The sequence below is a fragment of the Vicugna pacos genome, chromosome 4, assembly GCF_048564905.1.
Source record: "Vicugna pacos chromosome 4, VicPac4, whole genome shotgun sequence".
In the NCBI taxonomy this organism is placed as follows: Eukaryota; Metazoa; Chordata; class Mammalia; order Artiodactyla; family Camelidae; genus Vicugna; species Vicugna pacos.
In genome coordinates, this window is record NC_132990.1 from 70,668,056 (window position 1) to 70,673,787 (window position 5,732).

The following is a 5,732-nucleotide window of genomic DNA, read 5'->3' on the forward strand; positions in this document are numbered from 1 at the left end:
GTCTTGACCAAATGCTATGGTCTGCATCCATATCCTAACATAGACATTTAATAACTTAAAAAATAGTTTGTTCTGAGAATTGGCCTTGTGACTCTACTGTTGCTGGAAACTGATCTGAATAATGAACTAGGGCAGAAGAACCGAGTCCAGGTTGAAAACCAGACCCCTCCCAGTGGAGAGGAGAAGAAAACCATTCCCAAAGTTGTGCAGACACGGCCTGCAGCCCCCCTTCTTGTGCTGGCTGCAGACAGAATCCTGGTCAGAGAATGTGGGGCTGAGGGAGAGGTCAGAACAAAAAGAAATGCTTTCCTGGGAAAAAGACAGTATCATGGAATTGGGGAGGGGGCCTGGAGCACCACTGAGTCCCATGTTTCTCAAACTTCGGTCATTGGTGTACAGACCCTCTTTGAGATTTTTGTCATTTCCCTACCATCTTCAGTATGGTTTACTCTTTCTTTTTCTGATCATTTCATCCTTTTTACTAAAATAATTATATTTCAAAGAGAAGCTTTATAAGCTGTTAACAAAAATTTAAAAAAAAATTTTTTTTTAGTTCTTAAAGGAGGAATATTACAAGAGTAAAAAGAAAGCCAGTGACCACAAATACAAGGTGACTGGGTTGCAACACTGAGAACAAACTGCACTACTGCATTCCGCTGGACCCTGTGCCTGTGAGCCTGGTTCAAGCTCTTTGTATAAATAGGAAGATTAACAAATGTTCAGGGGACATGAAGGGTGAACCAACAGCAAATGGACATTGTCCCTTATGTAATCAGAGGGATGAGATCAGAAGAGTATAGATTCTCCCATGTGACTCAATGGTCCTTCACGTGGTGGCTTAGGTACCTCCAAGGAACACTCAAACAGCTGATGGGAGACTTGGATTTGGACCACCACCGCCCCACCACACACACACTTATTCAGCCAGGCCTTCCCTCCCCGGCCTCCCCAGCTGCAGGCCAGCCTTGGCAGAGCCCCTGCCTTGCCTGGGAGCTGGGCACTGGGCACTGTCCCTGTGGCCCTGGACAATGACAAGGGTCCCACTCCACACAGGACAGGCCAGCCAGAAGCACAGTGCCACTCCTGCCATGGCAGAGGCTGATGGGACCATGTCCCTCTCACCACACAGACCCCACTGGGGCTGACCCTAGTTCCAAGCAGGCCGGACATGGCTGGCGTTTGGGTAACCTGGACCATGACCTCTCCTCTCTGGCCCCTCACCGGCACCGATCCCATCTGTTCCCCATGGCCCATCCTCCCTGGCCTTTGCATTAGCTTCGCATCCCTCTGCCTGGTACACTCGTAGCCTCACCTGTGCATAACTGCCTCCCTCTGGTCATTCAGGTATCAGTTGAAATGTCACCTCCCCAGGGAAGCTGTCCTCAATACTGGGCTTAAAGTTTCTCTCATCACAAGCCCTCTGTCTCTTCACTAACAGGTATTTACTTATTAGTTTACATGCTCAGGGCCTATCTCCATGAAAGCAGAGCTTGTCCCCTCCTTGTGCATCAGCACCCAGGAGACCCCCAGCAAATGTCTGCAAATAGCCAAGTGATCTGTCACAGAACCTTGGCCAAGTTCATATACAGTCTGCTGAGCCAAGGCACCCTTGGCTTTGAGGTTGCGGCCACTGAATGGGCCACACTTTCATTTTATTTGTGCAGCATATTTGTGGAGGCCATCCCTAAGTCAGGTTCTAGGCAGAAGTCTCTAGAATGCAGTCTTGGATCATGAAGGTTGGAGAGCAGACGGGATATTTCCGGTGACTCTCTCCATCCCGCAGTTCTATGAAAATGAGAAAACCCATCATCAGGGAAATACACCTGCCTAAACACTCTACCCTGGTCTGCAGCCAGGGACTTGGGCAGTAAAGAAAGCTGTGGCATTTCTGCTGTCTGTGGCAATAATACTCTCACGATGCTGGATGTGCCAGGCACGCAGCTCTGAACCCAGTGTTCAAGGCATCTCAGTGGCCAACAAAGGCCAGCATCTGTAGAGTCCAGTGGGCTCAGGGGCCAGAATGACTTATCTCTGGCCCTCACCAGCCTGGTGGGCAGTATCACCTGCCAGAAAGAACAGTGGCAAGGCTTGTGATGTTTTGTAGGCCCTGAACATGTTGCCGAGCACACGGTGGGCGTTCAGGAAGTGGTAGCTACTGTTGCCATGTGACCAGTTAATTCCCTGCTCAGAGGATCTGCCCACTCTTGCAGGTCTGTGTCATGTGCTGAGGGATATTCAACATGACTGATGCCTTTGTGCCCACCTCAGCGGCACCAAGCTGAGTAAGTCTCACCCTCCCCTTGAGAACTTGTTGGGAGGTAGGCAAGCCAGATGCGACCACATCCCCATGGTGTTCTTGGTGCTTCAAGAGGAGGGAGCCCCGAGGGGCTCCAGGTGCCTTGCCAAGGGGTGTGGCCTTCTCCAGGAGCCACAGGAGTCACAGAGCAGCCAACACCTCCCAACCTGCCTCCCTGTCAGGGCGAAGAGCTTTCTCTGGTCCCCTTTAATGATGTGGTCCCTAAAGGAGACCTCTGTCTACCTTCTAGACTTTCTCCCTAGGACTTCAAGCCCTAAAATTTCCCCTTGGCTGGGGTGGGGAGAAACGTCTATACAATCACAATGGAGTGTGTGTTCTGTGCCAGACACACTGCTGTGTCTTTACACCATCATCTCACTGAATCCTCCCAGTGATCCCACGAAATAGGTACCATTTCTGTCCATGTTTGAGGAAACTGAGGCGCCAACTGCTACATCACATGTTCAAAGTCACACAGCTGGTAGAAGCTGAGCTGTAGCACCAAGCTCTCAAAATACCACGCCTGTGGCTCTCAAACCCAGCTCCTGGTGGAATCACTGCCTGATTCCCAGGTGCTACCCCAGACCAACAGACCATGGTTTCTCAGGGTAAAGACTGAGATCTGGCCTATTTGAAACGTTCCCCAGGAGATTGTGTCAGGCATTCAGGATTGAGGCCCCCTCCCCCTCCGTTCCCACTGCTCAGAAGGAGCACCCCAGGCATAATGGGGTTGATTTGTCAGATGCCAGTCTGCACCCAGGAAAGCACCCTCCTCCCTAGCCGCCCCAGAGGAGGGAGAGGAAGCAGGCCTTAGCCTGGTGCATCAGCCATTTCTCCCCAACGGGGTGACTGCGGGTGGGGGTGGGGTACCTAGGGCACAGAGCACAAAGACTCCCTCTGCCCCCAGGCAGTGCCCAGACGCTACCCCGCCCACCCGGGCCAGTCTGAACTCTGCCCACATCTGGGGCCAGCTCCTCGACCCTCTACATTCCAACAGGGACCCCATGAGGCAGAAACAGACAGGGCTTTCAGGATGCACGCCTGCCAGGGAGGATGAATTATTACCGAGATTATCTGCCATGAGCTCAGGGTGGCATTTCACGTGCCAGAGGTTGGCTGGCCCTGCCCTAGTCCTGGCTGCTTTGCTCCAGGGCCTTCATTCCAACTGTACAAGGACAGAAACTTTATTCTCTTCCACAGCAAGAGGCCCCCAACCCCCACCATCTGTGCAGCACCCTCTCAGCAATCCCCCCACCCCCAACCGGGGGCCAGAGTCTCCCTTCTCCATGGTTCAACACAGAGCGAATTAGATAGGGTGATTCAGAAGTCAAGTTTCCCAGGTCTTTTTAAGCCAGGGATTTTACTGACAGGGAAAGCTACTGTTACCAAGATATTCTGCCCCAACCTGTTCTGGCTTTTCTGCATGAGGCCGTGACAGATGTGAACAGCTGCTACAGCTGGACCAAGCTTCTGGTGGAAGGAGCCTTGGCTTTGGGAGCCTGAGAGTCTTTGGTTTGAATCCCAGGTCTGCCACCTACCCCGTGTGGAACTTGGTGGTCTACCTGAAGTCTCTGATCTCAGTTTCCTCATCTGTAAAGTGGGGGTGACAACCTTGACCTTCCAGGAACATTGTGCGGTTGAAGTGAGCTAATGGAAGTGCAAAAGCACTAAGTGGGAACATGGAGGGCATACAGCAGGCCGAGGCACGATGCACTGTGAGGGACCTCAAACACTGACTTGGGGTATCACCCTTGGTCCAACCCCCAGGGCCTCAGGTTGGGGCAGCCGCAAGGTGAGTTGTTAGCAAACACAAGCACATCCTTAAAACTGTTGCTCTTCCTTGCCGTCTCTGACAGAGAGTGGGGAGGGCAAATTTCCGTTATCCAGTGAGCCTACCCAGATTGATGGGCTGTGGGCACCTACGGGAGTGCCCACCCATGAGCCCAGGGCAAGGGAGGACAATGAGGGATTAACAATGTTTGCCCTGAGAATAGGAAGTTTTGCTGTTTCTGTTATAGAACATGGTCTGAATGATACTTCTCACTCTAGTTTTTGCCTGGATTTGTGTGACAGCCTCTGCGTTGATCTTTCTGCTTGTTGTCCATTCCCACCCTCTGATCTTCAACTTCAGCTGCTACAGTGAACTTTCTAAAATGAAAATCTGACCATTTCACTCCATTGCCTTTCACTGTCCCATGGCTCCTCCCATTGCTCTGAGGATCAAACCACACTCCCAGGGGTGACTTTTCAGGCCTCATTCACCTCCCCAGTCTCATCCATGGCCACTCACTTCCAAAAACCCCAACCTCAAGCCCAATCACCCTAGGGCCTTCAAGAACAGAGATGTGAGGATCTGAAGCAATTTGGAAAGTCGAACCGAAAACCTTGTGCCCAGACTCACAAGATCAGATCAAGATTAGAGGGGCAGCCAGAGACCTTATTGCATTTGCCACCAGTGAGTTTAACAAACCGGAGGGAGCTGGTAAACTTCCAATGAACCCTGAAGTGCAGTTTGGCAAAGCTGTCATCCTGCTCACCCTTAACCACACGGATGGGATTAGTCCTGAGTCACCCCTGCAGAAGGGAATTTACTCTGCTCTCTCTCCTGGCTGCCCATTCCAAGACAAATCCCCTTGTCAGCAGGACACAGGATGGAGGCTTCCAGGCACCGCTGTGTCTGAAGCTTTCTGGTCCAGGGTCCAGACAGGTATGAGGGTCCTTGCCCTGCAGGAGGCCAGCTGGGTTCCTCCTCATTCCCTCTTAGTCCCAACTCTTGCTATTCCCCTGGAGGCAATTAGATATTTCAGTCTTTCAATATCACAAACTCCCCTGCACTCCTGCTCTGGCCTGGTGAAGACATGAGCACTGGGGACTCAGAGATGACATGAGGCAAAATTATTCAGTGGATATTGTCCATGAGCCTGACAGGAAGGGCTGATGGTCGGGAAGCATAACCTGTAACGCATGGCTGGGGAATGAGGAACTCAGGAACAAATCCCTGTCTGTTTCTGAAAGATTGGGCTGTTTATCCAAATTGCTAAGGAAGAGTCTAGACTTGCTGAAAAGGCAACCATACATATGAGTTCCTTGAGGGAAAATAGCTTCTTTGAAGAAAACAATCCAAACAGGTTTTCTTTCTTTCTTTCTTTCTCCCTTTCTTTCTCCCTTTCTTTCTCCCTTTCTCCCTTTCTTTCTTTCTTTCTTTCTTTCTCTCTTTCTTTCTTTCTTTCTTTCTTTTCTTTCTTTCTTTCTTTCTTTCTTTCTTTCTTTCTTTCTTTCTTTCTTTCTTTCTTTCTTTCTAAATTTCTACTTTGAAATAATGATAAAGTTGTAGAAAAGTTACAAGAATTGCACAAATAACTCCTATGTATTCTTCCCCCAGGTTCACTAATCAGTCACATTTTGTGACATTTGCTTTATCGTTCGAGGTACAGCT